Source organism: Macrobrachium rosenbergii, chromosome 51 (assembly GCF_040412425.1).
Source record: "Macrobrachium rosenbergii isolate ZJJX-2024 chromosome 51, ASM4041242v1, whole genome shotgun sequence".
Lineage (NCBI taxonomy): Eukaryota > Metazoa > Arthropoda > Malacostraca > Decapoda > Palaemonidae > Macrobrachium > Macrobrachium rosenbergii.
The window spans coordinates 22,418,388-22,437,222 of record NC_089791.1 but is presented as its reverse complement, the minus strand read 5'-3'; the positions used below and the strand labels follow the sequence as shown (position 1 = coordinate 22,437,222).

The window sequence follows — 18,835 nt, the reverse complement described above, 5'->3', positions numbered from 1 at the left end:
CCCCTCACCCGTTCCTCTCCACTCAGTCCCCCTCTCTCTCTCTCTCTATCTCTCTCCTCTCTCTCTCTCTCTCTTCCAGTGGAGGCTACCACGATTAAGAGAGCCCGAGAGTGAGAGAGAGTGAGAGAGAGCGAGAGAAAGAGAGAGAGAGAGAGAGCGGTTTAGCGATAACACCGTGATGCAAATCTGTCCAACAGTTATAAATTCAATCAACTGAAACGTTTAAAGCCGCAGAGAAAATAAGTGAAAACACTCAAGTTTTCCGTTTGTTTTATTAATAATTAAACGAGGCACGCACACACACACACACACACACAGAGGGCGAGCAGGAAATTTCTATCCAGTCGATTGCCCGTCTCCCCCTCCCCTCGATGCTCCAACTCCTCCTTTCCCCAAGCTCCTCCCACTCTCTCTCTCTCTCTCTCTCTCTCTCTCTCTCTCTCTCTCTCTCTCTCTCTCTCTCAGAGCTAATCCTCCTCCACCCCTCCCCCCTTTTCTCATTCCCAACCCCTTGGCCTCCGTACGATTCCTATTCCGAACCCCCTCTAAGAGAAGGTTCGAGAGGTTGATGGTATGGGCCACATGTTAACGATAGCATACCCTAGGCCACGAATCTAAACCCACGACCTAGTTAACCGAACCACTCGTACCACTGCAAGTCTGCACGAGCGCGCGCAAGTGAACGTGCATACACGTGCTGAAAAAATTATATATATATATATAAATATTATATATATATATATATATATATATATATATATATATATATATATATATATATATACATATATATATATATATATATATATATATATATATATATATATATATATATATATATATATATATATATAGCCTATACATACATACATACATATATTCACCACTAAGAGCTTTCCCTTATACGGACTGCACCGGAGAAAAGAAAATTAGCGGTCACTGCTCTCGACCACTTCATACAACTACACAAAAGGCTCACCATCACTACGTCGAGCTCACATACATAATACAGCATTTACCACTCTCTTACAGCTCTCTCCTTTCCAATACCTCTTAGACCCCATCTTTCCGCCCGTCCTGTCCTCCATTCTTTCCACATGACTAAACCATCTCAAAAAAAACTGATCCACCCTTTCACCTACGCTAATCTCGTTAACTCTTCTATTTCTCTCCACATTTCTCAACCTTATGATACTCATTTCGCCACATATGCCAAGCAAACAACTAAAACATTTGTTTTTATACACAATCATCATCTTTGTTTAGCATCGGAAAACTGTAAACATATATAACTGATTATTAAACAATCCCTGGGGATTTCTTTTATACAATAAAGAAATGACTACCTGACAACTAAAACGTCTAAACATAATAAAGATCAGAATAATTATATCGTTACTCTTTCATATATATACTTTGCTTCAGAGAGAGAATCCCATAACAACGATGAAATACAAAATTATTTTCCCATTTGTTATCCTCCTATTTTTGTAGGGATATCAAATTTCCCGACCTTTTGAAAACTACTTCCCTTTTATAGGTCAACACACTAGAGATAGTCTTAACTGCCTTAATTATGGCTGAAGGTTGCGCATTAATGCAACAATAAGCTCGTCTGGCCCATTGTGAAGCTTAGAATTTTACCAAAATAAATGTACATAAAATTACTGAAATTAGGTAGTGGCATTACATATACAAATCATGTAAACATATATATGCAAATAAATACATACACAGACATTTTATATATACATATATATACACACATGTATGTATGTATATATATAATCCTTATACCGGGTTTCCAAATCTCTTCCACTATTCTACATAAGCCGTGATACGTATATATATGTAAATATGAGAGAGAGAGAGAGAGAGAGAGAGAGAGAGAGAGAGAGAGAGAGAGAGAGAGATGAGAATGTGTGGGGGTAGAGGATGGTCATGCTCGGTTGTTACTGGTTTTTATGATGACAATTACCTTACGAGCTCCACCATCCCGACCAATCCGAGTGGAACGTCATGACAAAGAGACGAGTGACAGAAGTGGTGCCACTGCTAGTACTTTATAGACTCGTACCTATTCTATGAATAGTATTCAATCTTATACTCATTACTGGTTCGTTTAGAATAAGTTACGAGCATGAAACTGTAGAAGGTTATTGAAAATGTCGCCTAAGGATCGATCTGTGTCCTGGCTTTTGCTCCTAGATGTACGACCACCGAGGTACGGGGTTATGGTTTCTGCATCCACTGTGTATCTATTGAGATGAAAGTCGCTTTACCCAAAGAGGAAACGAATTACTTAAGGTAGGACACAATTTAGGCGAATAACATTGATGACATTTATTAGTCCAAAATATTCATCTGCTGTTAGAACGGAAAATCGCTTGCAGATAAAACAGAATTACCTATCATTAAAACGCAATAACGATTAAGACTTACATATCTCCATAACAGCAACGTAGAAATTAACAGGAAGTGACTGGACACGAAACAGTTATGAAACTCTAGAACAGTCGGGTGTACCTCCTCAATGCATTCTCTCACGCGTTCTGATGCAAAAAAGAGGGTGACTATGTCACACAACAGTAGAAATCAACTTACAGCGAGAAGGTTTTGAATAATTTCAGCTCACAAGGCAGACTCGTGAATAAAACGATCAAGAAACTGTACCCTGTTGACCAACAGATTTCCTTTCATATCCTCATTCTTTATGGACGGACGTTTACCAACACAGAACAAAGCTAGGTCAAAATCTAAAATATTTGTAATGCACGCAACTTTCTTCAACAAGCAATGGGAACTTTTCCCACAGAATTTAAAGCAAAAAATAATAGTGAAAATGATGTAAAGAAGAAAAATGTCTTTTGGGTCAAATCACGAACCGGAAATTAAACTCTCTGAAAAAGAGAAAAGAAAATCGGCTGCAGTTTGAAATTGTGCAAGAGAAATTTCATGGTCCTGTAGTTTTTGCTACATGGTAGACCGGAGAGCCTTGACATCTATGCTCAAACCAAGAAACATTATACTTTTATCATACTCATAACTTCAGTCTGGAGTTTTGTGACGCATGGTGCCACTACAAGTTGTTAAAATAATATATTATATATCCACTGAAGTTTCTGTCAATAAGGAAAAATTAACACGTACTGCACTCGCCATCCTTTGTTCATTAGCTGAATAAACAAATATGTAAGAATCCTATATTTAAAAAGACAAAAAAAAAAAAAAACTTCCTATTGTTTACAAATGGACAATGGCTATTCTGCTGTTTAATAATAATGTATAGAAGTGATAATGATGATAACAGAATTATTAAAAAATCTCACAATCGCATGAGTCACTAGACTGGTGAAGAACTCCACAATGGTGTAAGTGTAAATATATACTAAAAATATATACAAAACGAGAGCATTTCTAGAACCTGTTCGATTCTGTTTCTCAAACGAGTTATTCTAAATTCTAATGCTAAATAAATAAATAAATATAATAGAAAAAAACTCGGTCTCAAAAAAAGGGGTGAATTTGCGAACAGACTCTGACGCCCCAAGAAAATTAGACACATCAAGGTGAAGCAAGGCATTAATAATATACAAGGCACTTACGTCACTCTGAAGAAAAACTTGGCCAGGTAAACGGCAATATGGAAGCGCTAACGAAGAACATTACGCAACAAAGCACAAGATCTGGGTGACTTAAAAAAAAAAGAAAAGAAAAAAGGGGCAAATTTAGAGGGCTTCTTCGCGAAAGGTAGGGCGATCAACCTTAACTTCAGGTCAGCAGGTGACGTAAAAGCAACGTATATATATCGTTAAATAAAATGCCTGAGTATTAAATTCTACGATGAAGTTATAACAATATCACGCACTTTCACATCATACATATTCTTTTAAATGGGAGGAAATGGGAGAAGGGGGACGGAGACTGAGGGTCCAGACCCATTCTCAATGTTTATGGAGTTTGGTTACGAAAATGGGTTATACCTACTAATATCAAATATACACATTATCTGTCTACCTGTCTATCTATCTACCTATCCACGACGTGTACAACATCTGTTTGTTGGGGGAGGGCGGGGAGAGAAAGAGAGTGGTCAAACCACCTTTGGTCAAAATAGGACTGATATCCTATTAATTTTTACCACAAACTGACTTAAATAAAAATTATCACTAACTACAAGTCGTGAGTATGTAGTATGCATGTCTGCTTGTTTAAAAGCACAAATCAAAAATTTAAAAACATTAAAATTTACAATTTTATATACTGTATATATAATATATATGTATGTATATATACAATATAAATATATATATATATATATATATATATATATATATATATATATATATATATATATATATATATATATACACACATATACATATAAAGAAAATCAGCCCAGCTTGCAACTCCGATCAATGACGGGGGACGGGGCCAAGAGATCAATCTCCCAGACTCGAAGAAAAGGAAGGCACCTGGAGGTTTCATAAGAGCCAGACTACTTCTACCTCGGTTATATCATCCACCAGTTCTGACCTACAAGGTAGCTACTCGTACATGGAATCACGACGCCTGGTGTGTAACCCGACACGTTACAGTAGTGTGTTTCATTAAAGCAAAAAAGAGACGGACAGATAGACAGAAGCAGATTAACTACTACGCACTATAATAGAATGACAATCGTCGCGTAATCGAACAGAATAAGCCACCAGTTAAAGAAAGATACGGGACTGAACTTCGCTGAATAGACTTGTTTGTATGGCAATCTGAATGTGTATTTACCTATCGTTCACATTTTCACCTAGCGTTGATTATGATTTGCATGCCAAATTGGCTGATTTGCCAATTATAAGTAAACATCTGAAATTGGCTTTATCAATATTATTGCTTGCATGCCAAATTGGCTTATTTACATATTAACTACGTTCAAATAAGAAGTCGAGTGAGAGGATAAGTATCTGATTAATCATCTATTAATGGTAGGCCAATTTGATATTAATACATATATATCCGATTAGCCTGGGCTAATATTCAGACATTTCAGAAGACTTCATCATCAGCCGTTCTTTACTTGAATAAGGGAACAATTGTAGATGACCAAAAGCTGAATACAGAATGAAGGATTTGTGTGTCACGAGCATCCTTAATTTTTTGTTTTTTATCGCGTTTTTTAGCCTTCTAGAGGGAGACATCTTGTAAACGTGCACACAAACACAGTCGTGAATGACTCTCTCTCTCTCTCTCTCTCTCTCTCTCTCTCTCTCTCTCTCTCTCTCTCTGACGCACATCCCCCCCGAAAGGAATTGAAGCACTCATAAGAGTTCAGTTGCAGTTAAACTTTACGCTTGCCTTCGGCTTGCAGAGATTCTCTTGTGGCTTCTTTGAAACGAATTTTTATCGTAATCGACAAGAGAAATGTTCCCAACCTTAAAATTTGAAATAATGAACAGAAGAATAAACAAGGAGCAACTAAAGATTGAAAAGATCCTTGATACCATTCACTATCCGGATAGAAATTCTCTGCTATTTCCTGAATTCCACATAATGATTTAACCTACGTGCTTTTGAAGGGCGGATGTGTCACCACTGCAAACGTGGAGTTACATAAACTTTCCTTGTATTGAACAAGCTTAAAGTGGGCGGGAAGAAGTGACAAACTTAAAAACTGATTTACTCAAATTGACTGAAAAAAAAAAAAAACGTAGCTTACAGCACGCGAGCAAAAAAATTGTGATATCAACTCTCATGAACTGATACACATCTCGAAAGAATTTTAGCATCACCTTGAGGAGGAGGAGGAGGAGGAGGAGGAGGAGACCGGAAATTCAGCAAATACTCTCCAGAGAAATGTTATCTCCTTCACTTCATGTTGTGGAATCTCCCAAACAGAGGAAAATAAAGGACGCATATAGCAAGCCCATCATTGCAAACTGAAGAGATTAGGGGATGTCCAAGCGGAAGAGTCCGTGCTGGCGTAAGGCCAACTTCAAAAACTGAACAAACTCGTGACGATCATTACTGCAGCTGTTGCCATAAACGTCAATAATATCATATTAATGAAAAAGATTACGAGAATATTTGGGGTGGCTATTAAATATATAATATACATACACACATATCTTTATATTCATACAGATAATCTACTGGTCACTTTTTACCAGATATTTATGTAATTGTAATAGCCACAATGCCCTCTTAACTTTCTCGAATTCTTCGCGCTTTTTTGAGAAAGTTAAGAGGGCACTGTAGCTATTAAATTACATATATATATATATATATATATATATATATATATATATATATATATATATATATATATATATGTGTGTGTGTGTGTGTGTGTGTGTGTGTGTGTGCGTATGTATGTATGTATGTATGTATATAAACAATGTGAGCAAGTACAGTATTCATGAAAAGACGCATATGAATACTGATATACATAAGCTTTAATAGAGAGAGAGAGAGAGAGAGAGAGAGAGAGAGAGAGAGAGAGAGAGAGAGAGAGAGAGAGAGAGAGAGGGGGGGTGTCACACAACAGACACGATAGATTAATTATCTAAAAAGAGAAGAGGAGATACCCCCAGCCGTGGAAAAACCTGAGCCTTTTAAAAACTGAATGGCTACAATAATTAAGATACTTATAATTGTGAAACACAAGTTATCAAAGAAAAAACTAATCCTCTTCTTCATAAACAAATCCTTCAGAGATAAGACAGCTTATCGTCCATCATCGAGAACCGGGGTTCCTCCACCCCGCCCCAAACCTCCCCTCACCAACCCATCTGCCAAATGGCTGAAATTTACTGATAATTACAAGGAAATTTGACTAACTGTTCGCTTACGTGAACTGCTCTTTTTATATATTATCAAAAGCAATTTTCAAAATGGCGTTATTATGGTGCAAGACGCGCTGTCATCCTTTTACTAATATATTACATTTCAAGCATATTTCCTATACCGGGATTAACAGCAATTACCAGTTTTCACAATAGAGCAGTTTATTATTATAATTTGAGGAAATCTCGACTAACCAACTACTAAATAAATAAATTAAGAACCTATCCAAGGAGTAAATAAATAAACGATGTTAATAAATAAGTAAATAACTTGTCAATGCAGTAAAGCTAAACCAAACGAGATCGTTTGAGATAACGACTAACGTTCAGTAAAATATATACCGTCGTTCAAAAACGTTCAGAAAACACCACAGCAACTCATCCAGACATAACGACATTCTAAATTGGAATTCTGATGCCGGTTAACGTGAAACGTTTACAAACTGGGCACCTTTCTATTTTGTTTCGACGCTCATTTTCCCACTTTTCTTATTAACTGTATCACTTTCCACTTTATGATATTAGTCATGTATAAGACGTGTAGAATACAATCTGATCATCTATACTATATAATATATACTGTATATATATGTATATATAAATTTCTGACTCACATCGACATCGAACCTCAGTCCCTAAAATGAATGGCCAGAGCGCTACCAACTGACCCACCTACTTGGGTCAACTGGTAGTGCCCTGGCCTTCCACACACACACCCCCAAACACACGCGCGCGCACACACACACACACACACACACACACACACACACACACACACACAAACTGAAGGTCTGAGAACGTTGTCATACTGTGCAAAAACGAAGCTCTTTATTTGCCTTTAATTTATTTAAAAAATATAATTCTTATTATATTGTGTTGCTAGCAATACTATTCCAGAAATAAATGATTACAAACGTTCATCAGCACCCGAGAGCCTAGTTAAAAGAGTTATTTAAAGAAAAACCTCATTGCACTTCTTTTACTTATAATTCTTGGAAGATACCGAACCACTAACCTTCCATACGTGACATTACATAAATCCATACAATGAGGAAACTGATATTTTCTGAGAATCACTTCTAATTCGAAAGCACTAAAACAAACGCAAAACATCCTTCAGAAACAGCGCGATGAAACGCAGCATATCACGCGCAACAACATTAGAGAAGCCATCGACGCTACTAAACATTCTAAACAGGCAAGAGGAAACAAACACGCGAAGAATTCCGAGTAAAATGTAAATACGCCAGAGCCAAACCCAAAGAACACAAACACGATCCGTCAGAATCAGCTGTTGGAAAATCCCAACGCTAGAAATCTTTAAACACTACTTGAATACTTTCGAAGAACGCAATGTTTGGGAAGGGGAAGGGGAAGGGGAAGGGGGAGAGGGGGAGGGATTTGCAAATATTGGATCAAAACAAGTACGGCGATCATGAGACAAGGGGGAAAAGCATTGTATACTAGGAAGGATGTAAGACCCATAAGAAAGCTTGACTGATTTGGGCGATGACTGAGAATCATATGAAATGAGAGAGAGAGAGAGAGAGAGAGAGAGAGAGAGAGAGAGAGAGAGAGAGAGAGAGAGAGAGAGAGAGAGAGATTCCACTTAATTTCTGATACTTTAATATCGAACTGCTTTCAGGATGAGATTCATTGTGCAAATGTAAAAGTTACTACCAAGGATCTTAATAAAACATAAAATGGTGCTGAATCTCAATTAGTATTTCAATATCTTTATCATTATTAGAGCTGAACAAATCTTCACATGGAACAGAGCGAGGAAAACAAGGAATTTCACAGAGGCGTCCTTCAATCAAAACGACCCCTGTCACACAAACTGAAAGCATCCCGAAAAGTCAATTGAAATCACGTCCTGGCAACAACCCTTCGAACCTAATTCTAGATGCCATACATTAGACCTGACCAAACCCAGACACACCTTCAGCAATCTAATGAACTGGCTTCCCCCTGTTGACGTTGACGAGCGATGTCAAAATGGCTGCGTTGCGATGACGCTTGCAATAACACCGGGGGGGATGACAGCAGGTGCCTCTCAATTGAATGCCTTTATTGCTCAAGAGGATGAGTCGATGTTTCGGTGGAATCTGTGGCATTTCAGCTTCGTCTCATAAATACACGCTGGCACAGTAGAGACGAATATAATAGACAAGGTATGCTCGCTCTCTACATTTTATTGGCTTTATGGTCTCACTGTGACTCACTGCTGCTGCTTGCAACTCCTGTTTATACACTCAGGCCGGTCACATGTGCGGATAACAGATGAGAGTTAAAAATACAAAGCTTCAGGAATTTCTCATTTGAATGACAAACCGATAACTATTATAACCTATTACATAGTAAACATATTGGATGAATTACTTGCCAAATGCGTACGTCACGTTGTTCCTCTAAAGCTCTTCGATGGGATATGCCCTTCAAATGACAATCAAATAACAAAACTATTATAATTTTAACCAAATATTTGTAACTACATTCTGACGGTGACGGATATTTTAGAGAAGTGAACAAAAGTCTTCTCAGGCTCGGACATAATCAAAATAAATATGCTATCACCAGTCACATAAAGAAACACAAAAAGTAAACAGCTATCATTCATTAACAAACTACACACACCTCTCTCCATTTGTGTCAATCTGCACCCTTCATGCATCTATAGTTTCAAGCATTTATAGCACAAACAAGATACCGAGCAAGTTGAAAACAACTATTGTTATTTTTCTGCGGGAGATGGCACTGCTGGGGATGCCTTCCAAACACCAACGACACCATCTCCAACATCTCCAACACCTGCGTAGTAGTATAGTCTTGAATTCAGATCAAACGAAATAGTCGCAAGTTTTTCGTTACCTTAACCGCAAATTCTGGGTCAACATACTAACCTCATTCAACAGCCAGTGTGGTAAACAAGCGTTGCCTCCCGAACTCTGGGAGACATGAGCTAACTTTTTAGCTAGCAGACACACCTGGTAATTGCTTTGGGACAAGGCTGCAAGGCTTTTTGTCCTCCTCGCAAGGAACGTTTCTTTCGAGTGAGGCATTCCTCGGCTTTTCTGCGACTCGATGAAATGTGCAAAAGGCAAAGGAAATGCCTGAGAAAAAATGAAAACGTGTCATCATTATTATTATTATTATTATTATTATTATTATTATTATTATTCATAATGTGCAAACATTCTCACGGGACAATTCAGAAGACCATAAACCTGCCGAGCAAGAAGAGAATCTCAGTGTAATAATGTGAGAGAGAGTAAATACGAACTGAATACAGTATAACCGTATAATCAATACCAAATCTCAATCATTAAAAACTAACCAAACAAAATAAAAAGGAAAGTTTTGTGTATATATTAATTTTACTTTAAATATTAACAAGAGAGTGCAAAATTGCCACTGCCACTTTCGAAATCTGGCATCGACCGGATTTAGTTTAAAATTCTTCAAGGCGAGGACTACTGCCACATGAAGTTTAAATTCCGACGCGGTTCCTTAACTTCATTACACAAGTTTGCAAGAGAAAATTCAATCCATTTGGACGAGAACATAGTTTCACAGGGATTCAGTGAATGACAATCGTTCCAATGACTACACCTATAGTCAACAATTTACAAATGAATGGCTTTACCAAAGGTTCGGTTGGGAATTGAGCGCGTTAAAGTATGGGGATTCTCAGAAAATGACCATTCGCTTTTATCTAAAAGCTTGCTGTCTTCATTAGATGCCCATATACATCACACACATCGTTCCACCGAACAGCAACTTCAATAACCTTCTCCAGTCTATTGACAACACTGGCCAGTATACAATAGCTAACGGCCACCACATTGCAACCCTAGAAATTCTTTCGAGATGGGAGGAGAAAAGTTTGGCAATTTCTAAAGCTCTTCTCATGCTGCTGTTGGCTGTCATTTAGTTACCTATCGAACACTGACCTTATCCTGCTTTAAACAGAATGTGTGGGTGAGACAATATATATAATTTAAATAGAGCTTTTCATGCATGAACAACTGAATATAATAACCAATAAACTACTAAATTGTAAACCTGATAAGATACCTAACAATTGTTCCCTCCACATGGCTTGAAATTTAAAAAAATCAGCGAAAAACAACACCGTCTGAACTTGCAAAATCCTTTACGCTTATGCTATGAAGCGTGGCTGGGAGAACAGCAATATATTAATAGGTGAAAGAGGATTACCTTGAAATAAGAGGCATACAACTTTTTGTTTACTACGGTACCCACCGTCTCATACGCTCGACAAACAAGTTATGAAATATGCCAAGAGTACAAAGGTGAACCAAACACACACGATCGAAGGATTAAAGAAAGGTCCTGGAGAGAGGGTGTATATCATCATCATCATCGTCGTCGTTTCTAACGCCACATGAAGCAGAGGGCCTCTGTGAAATTCCGCCACTCATGTCTTTCCTGTGCTTTACCTTCCACAAATCTCCACTAATTTCCAGTCTCACTTTTCATACATATGCAGTTTACATATATACATAATAATAATAATAAAAATAATAATAATAATAATAGTAATAATAATAATAATAATAATAATAATAATAAATTTCTTTCTCAATTGCAAAACCTAAAAAACTGCAACGTTGCAAAAACAGCAGCACCCCGCTTAAAGGTAACCACTGTTTTACAAAGTACTTGATTACCGATATTCTTATCAGCACAATGTTTACCACGCAGAATTTTAACAAGGATGTCGCCAATGGCAATGCAATGCCTGTACGAGAAACAGGTGCTATTATCGAGGACACAGTCGCTCAAGGAGATGTTGAAATGTCCTTATATTTTTCCCCCTTCTGCCAGTATCATCCAAGGATTTTCTTTAATACAGGACGAAACTGGATTCTTGTTTTTAACTTAAAAACAGATTATTCTTTTATACGTATTTAGTATTTTCCTTATAAAATTGGATTACGAACACCTTTGGTGCCTGAGAAATGGTGATAATGATAATGGGACATAAAAAGTTATAAAATGACATATATGATGATGATGAAAACAAACAGAAAAAACTTATGATAATGACACAGAAATAGATGATTGTGCAAAATGATAACGTCTGTATAAAAGGAAGCACAATTAATTTTCTTATAAAGAGATTTTTCAATATTCTTACCCTTAAGTTAAGCCAGTCTAATACAAATAAATTCAAGGAATAATGATGGTCAAATTACTCTAATCTCTAAAGGTCTACCATTCGTGAGGAAACACTTCTATCGCCTAAAGGCATTCCCTCGTCGGTTTCATTCAAGCGCATCCTTGAGAACGTGCTTATCAGCTTCTTGAAAACCCATAATTTTATTGGTAAGGAAATTAGATGGCTTAAACAATTAACGAATCACGATTTACAATTCTCTTAAGCGTACGGAAGGGGATTACGGTTAGTACATATTTCACTTGTCTATGGAAATCTCTCTGTACATAGTAAAATCGTTACATCACACACACACACACACACACACACATATATATATATATATATAAAATATATATATATATATATATATATATATATATATATATATTAACTTTATCCTTACACAATTGTTATGTGCATTAGTAGAATTACTAAAGGACCCCCATTCAAACTGGATGGTATCTAATGGAGTATTTATTCAGAAAAGTTACAAGCTTTCTTGGACAAACAGTCCAAAAGAAAGCTTGTAACTTTTTCTGAACAAATACCATTAGATACCATCCAGTTTGAATGAGGTCCTAGTAATATATATATATATATATATATATATATATATATATATATATATATATATATATATATATATATATATATATATATATATATATATATATATATCAAACGAATTCAACCTTTTGAGAAGACGGTTCATTCAAGAGGATACTATTTTCCCTTTCGATCGTCAACTGGCACTTCGGGGAGAAGTTGCTAGGCCCATACCATTCACCACCCTAATAACGCCCCACCACGACCGACTAACTACAACTACATTAATCAGCCGTAGATGAATAGTGACGTATGTGATTCTAAGGAAGGCGCTCAAATCAAGGTTTCGGTCGCGAATAAAGCCCAACTCTTTTCGCAGTTACATACATACATACATACATACATACATACATACATACATACATACATACATACATATGCACACGCGCGCACTCCAACTCCTTTTCCTTTTCTTAGAACTTACATTTAATTATTAAATAAATAGAGTAGGGGTTTACCAGACAGTTTCCTCAACCAGGGGAAACCTATTACAAACCCCCGTCGACTCCCATCCATCCCTCTCCCGATTTGCCATGACAAATGGAGGTTGAGGACTGGAGGGGAAACTTTTTATTTCCCTTCTGGGGGGTGGGGGGTTATGGAGCATGGTTCATGGCTGCAATGGCGCCATGCAACAAAACCCACTGCAGTTCCATGCACATTCTTGCTGAATCATCGACCACAGTCACACTGCATTGCCCACCCCTATCCTCATACGGTGCTCCCCCTCCGTCGGCTGCGTGTGCGTTAACCATCAAAGTTTATCCTGAAAACTCCTCTGTCTACGAGGCTCCCCCCCTTAACATAACTCCCCCTTTGCCCCCCCCCCACCAAGCACCCCTACTCTGTATCACCGTCCCCTTTGCCTCCCTTATTCATAATCGTCTCCATACCACTTCCGATCTCTAACACCTCTTTAAAACACTGCAATAACAACGCCCTCTCTCTCTCTCTCTCTCTCTCTCTCTCTCTCTCTCTCTCTCTCTCTCTCTCTCTCTCCTCTTTTCTAGATCTTCGTGGAAAATTTATTTAATCTTGTCTTGCCAAGTCTTATTACCACAGAAGTCAAATATGCTTATACATCAAAACCCCTGCAACTTATTCCCATGTAAACAGTTCAATTGTATAAACAGCGAAATCACAAACATTTATTACAAAACACAAAAGAACGAAAACTAAGCAGCCTTCATTTTATACATTTTCACTTCATGAACCAATAACAGGAAAAACGAACCGTTTTCCTTGAAATGACATTTGGAAACAATGGCTGTTTTCCAATAACATCACACTGACCTTTAGATAAGCTTATCTGAATAACAGTTCTGCAGATGTGAAAATACACCTCCATAAAAACTGCAAAAAAATAATAATCTAATAAATACAAATATGCGTTTTCTCATTAAAGGAAAATATAATTCTCAACTACAACACCCACGAAACCTTTCTAGTTACGACCTGCATTCCCCTTAAGGCAGGGAGTCAAAAGGCACTATTACCCACAAAGTCGCAAGACATTCAGAGCGTGTAGGCAAAGAGAAAAAGACACGTTTTATACATCAGTGCAATGAAAAAAAAAAACCTTCTCACTCCCAACACGACACACGAGACAAACATTCAATACAAAAAAGACAATAAAAAATCTCACTGTCAACGCTACATTTACAAACTCTCTCTCTCTCTCTCTCTCTCTCTCTCTCTCTCTCTCTCAACTGAAAAGAATAAACCCCCACTTTACCCAACCTTTGCGAATGAAAAGAGTTTCTAAAAATTAATTTCTCACTCTGAAAATCACAAGGACAAAGATTAGTTTTTCTTTTTTATTCAACAATGACGGAAAAAAAACTACTTTTCCTATCTCAAAAGAAAAATGCTGTGCTTTACTATCATCCCGGATATCAATGTTACCCACTCTGCTATCCTATCTTTAACGAAAAAAATATAAGGGTTGTTTTGTTCCGTGAAACTCAGTTTTCAAAGAAATACAAACTATTAAGGTACCAGCAACGGTACAGGATATGATAAAAAAAATTTTTTTTAAGGAACACGACCACAATGAATAGCACTTCTCGATCAGCCCAAAATAAGCAGTTGGAACTCGACATTTGAACACTGTCAACCTTGAATAACAGCTTGAAGCTAAAAGAAATAACAAACCTAGAACACGAATTATGGAAACTATTCCGGTACCGGATTACAAACTCGAAAGAAATGAAACTGCTTGAAAAAAAAAAAAACTAGGAAAATACTGCATCATGTGAAAATGCCTCATCCAAGACTTGAGATAAAGGCAGGATCGTGAAGTAATGGTTGTGATCTTGGTGGTTGGTTTGGATAAAACCGGCATGACACAGCACGGGCCCTTGCCCAAAACCAGCACGCACAGCAAGTAAGATAAGGTGTTGAAAAGGAATAAAAGGTTTGGTATGACCTCTGGAATCGGGTCAAAACCAACAGACACATTGACCTTGGTAGAGAGAGAGAGAGACTTTCGTAAAAATTATAATAAAACACCTAGACTATAAAAGAGAGACTTCACTGCAAGGAATTACAATGAACAGAAATGACAATGAACAGAAATGACAATGACTCAAGGAAATTGTAACATAAAGGATAAATCCTACCACCAGACACGGAAAGTCCGGATAACGAAGATCAATTACAGACGAGACATCATGAAGAAGAATTATGGCACGGAAAGCTTGATTAGGAAGAGCTAATACCGGGAGGAAAGCTGGATAAAAACATAATGCAAACGTAACTTTATCGAGAACTGACTTTGCATAAAAACACTATAATACAAGAATAATATCATTGCAAAGACTGCTTCTTAAACAATAGGTCGTTAAAGATTATGAATGGCCTTGAATGTAATGAATACACTTAAGCAAGGAAAACGATGATCAATAAAAGCTCTGTTTAAATTCGGCAGATAGGAAAACAAATGATGAAAGGCCACGAAAGCCCTGAACCGTTTCATAAACCAAAATCAAGATCGCATTAGACACCAATGAATATCCATTACCCTGGAATGGATAGTTATGACCCAGCCAAGAGTAAAGGCTTAGATCGTAATAAATGTCCATGGCCAAGAATCCAAAGGGGTTAACCTGCAATGAGAAAGTATGAGCCCTCGGCAAAGGAGGTTTGCACTAAACGAGGCGTCTGAACTCTTTATTAAACCCGCAAGGATCTCTGAATTGAAACAGTTACTAGTTAGTAAAGACGGTTACAAAAGAATAGCAGCGAATAACTAAGAATACCAAATTAGGGTACAATGAACTTAAATTCAATAAATTTACAGGCGCCTTCCATTACAACGAATAATGATCATAAATCTAAACAAGGGCTCTTTAAAGTGAAGCTGAAGTTACAGCTACAAAAACAAGAACTATAAGAAAAACGCGAATAATTACGACAGTCACGAATCAGCGGCCACGACCACCAGTTTCACTAGTCATGACTAAAAATGGTTTCCTTCCTGATGTACGGGAAAAATATAGAAACTACAACAAACAGCAGATAAAAAAAAAATAGAGTAAATGAAAATTACAATTGCTATACCTCAGTGTCCTCCTCATATGAAATGAATATTCATGGCCACGTCACTAAGTAGAGTTACGATCTGCAGTCTCGAGGAAGGTTAGACTGAAATGAATTACTTCAGTTCTAGATCGTGGGAAGACCTGACTAGTCTAGACAAACCCATATGACGATAATATAAAAATCAACCGATCGGAAATACGCCTCGCATAAATGCAACTGGTTAGAAATGATCCCATATTGGGTAACTAACATATATAGAAATCTCATGGCGATATAATTTCCGCTGATTATGACACCTGGTGGGTGTCATGAACGGAAGAAGGAAAATTAAAATTCAAGGACTGACGCATAAGGTTTATTTATGTCTGCCTGTGCAATTTTGCCACTCCCTAGTGAAGCCAAATTAAGAAATCTGCAGTGTAATAATTTTTTATGGCGACATAATGAAGTATTACTGTGAAAAAACACACACACACACACAAAGCGATCGATTAGATAGGGCCATGTGCATTTACAAAAACGAACTAGAAGATAGTTCTTATCTCTTCGAAAATAACAAGATATAAGCATACAAAAATGACATAGCCTAAACGACTGACATACAGATAAAGAGATAACTAAAACTAGATAATAGATAAGAAGAACATATTCAAGAATAATACATGACCAAAACTAAATGACTAACGACAGGTGATTAGTTATCTCTCTCTCTCTCTCTCTCTCTCTCTCTCTCTAACCAGGAGTGACTCAAAAGAAAAAAATCACTGCCACATTCACGAACCACTGTTCATAATTCTTCCAAAGAACTATCCCCTTCATACACCTACATAAAAGGCTCACCAACATCGCGTCGGAACCCTTGCATTGCACTGCGCCATTTACATCTATGTTGCACTTACACACGCATATACACTGTACATACTTGGGCAAAACTGACGTTTTTCAAATTTCCTTCAAACAGACAAGAAAAAACAAGGGAAGTAATAATAATAATAATAATAATAATAATAATAATAATAATAATAATAATAAAACAAAATCATGAGACCATATCAACTACGCTAATGCGGTTGCCCTGAGCGACCCATAAAGAAAGGAATCCTGACAAAACCACGTTACGGTAATCCGACGACAAAACAAGCAACCTTAGACTCTTCACGGCAAGAGATAACATAACGCGCAGTGCGCTAAAGGGCACTGTGTAGAGGCCCAGTGCCTGCTGCCAGCCAGCCAGCCGATTTTGGAACCAGTAGAGTCTACTGTGAAACCGTAACCCCGATCCGTATCCGAAAGTACGAGAGAACAGAGCCTTTTGACGGCTATCTATATGTAACCAAAGCCAGAATGTCCCGCACGAGGTTTGAGAGTCGTAATTGGTCTTCAGTTTCGCATAAAAATAATAATAATAATTATAATGAGCTCTTGTTTGTGTGTGTGTGAATATTATATATATATATATATATATATATATATATATATATATATATATATATATATATATATATATATATATATATATATATATATATATATATATATATATATATATATATATATATAATCTTCTTCGTTTAACGTGCTTTTTCCCATTTTTTATATGGGGTGAGCACGATGCCTTCTTTTTGAAGGACTTTGATTTGGCGTTGGGGTAGACCGTAGCCTCGAACGGCTGCCCTGCCTGACATCGCTTAGACCCCCGGTAGCGCATGTGTACATGTATCGTACCAAATCCCCAGCTCCCTTTCTCCCAGCAGCGAGGAGAGTTGAGAGGTTAGGTGGACAGTTCGAGACGTGTAAGGTGTCTGTTATGTTTTTAGAAGATGTTGGAGTGGCTTTGTTTGTGTGTGTATTAGTCTGTAACACCCATTTGCTTTCAGCAAACCTATCCGTTGATTACATACATAATCCCGGGGTGTTTACACGGATAGCAAAGTGTCCCGCCTCTCTGACCGGTCGGCTGCGGATTTGAACCCGCGCCACAGATCTCTATGAAGTCCGAAGCTGCTACTCTACCGACCTTGCCATCGAGGCTCTATAACTATATACTGTATATACACATTATATATATATATATATATATATATATATATATATATATATATATATATATATATATATATATTTACGTTTATATATATATATATATATATATATATATATATATATATATATATATATATATATATATATTTACGTTTACACAACTATGGATTAATAATGAGCTCTGGATTTCTTCACCAATATAATAATAATAATAATAATAATAATAATAATAATAATAATGCCTATTTCCATATCAAATGACAGGTCTTTCTTCGAAATGGTAGGATAAGCTATACACTTATTTGCTAAGGAACTAACAAAAAAAATGAAAACACAATACTGCTTACGAAAAATGCGCATAAATGAGTTAATAAGTACCAAAATTATCGAGAAACACATTGGCGGAAATCTCCAAGAATTTTTTCAAATGAACAAGATAATCTCAAATGAGAACTTAAGAGCACTCTAACAAATGTCTTTACGAGCATTAAAAAGCAGTAAAACTTAGAGTTTTAAAACAAATCGCTACAGATAAGGTTTCCAGTTTTATGACCAAAACGACTTAGAATAATCAAATTCCCATTAATGAGAAAACACATTCTCACACAAGCACTACTACGGT

General features: G+C 36.9%; 1 protein-coding gene across 4 annotated transcripts in view; it reads right to left on the bottom strand.

The window, feature by feature from the left end:
* Positions 1-18,835, bottom strand: part of Wnk (Wnk kinase) — a 194,823-nt gene that overhangs the window by 152,991 nt on the left and 22,997 nt on the right. The gene's annotated exons all lie outside the window — the stretch shown is intronic.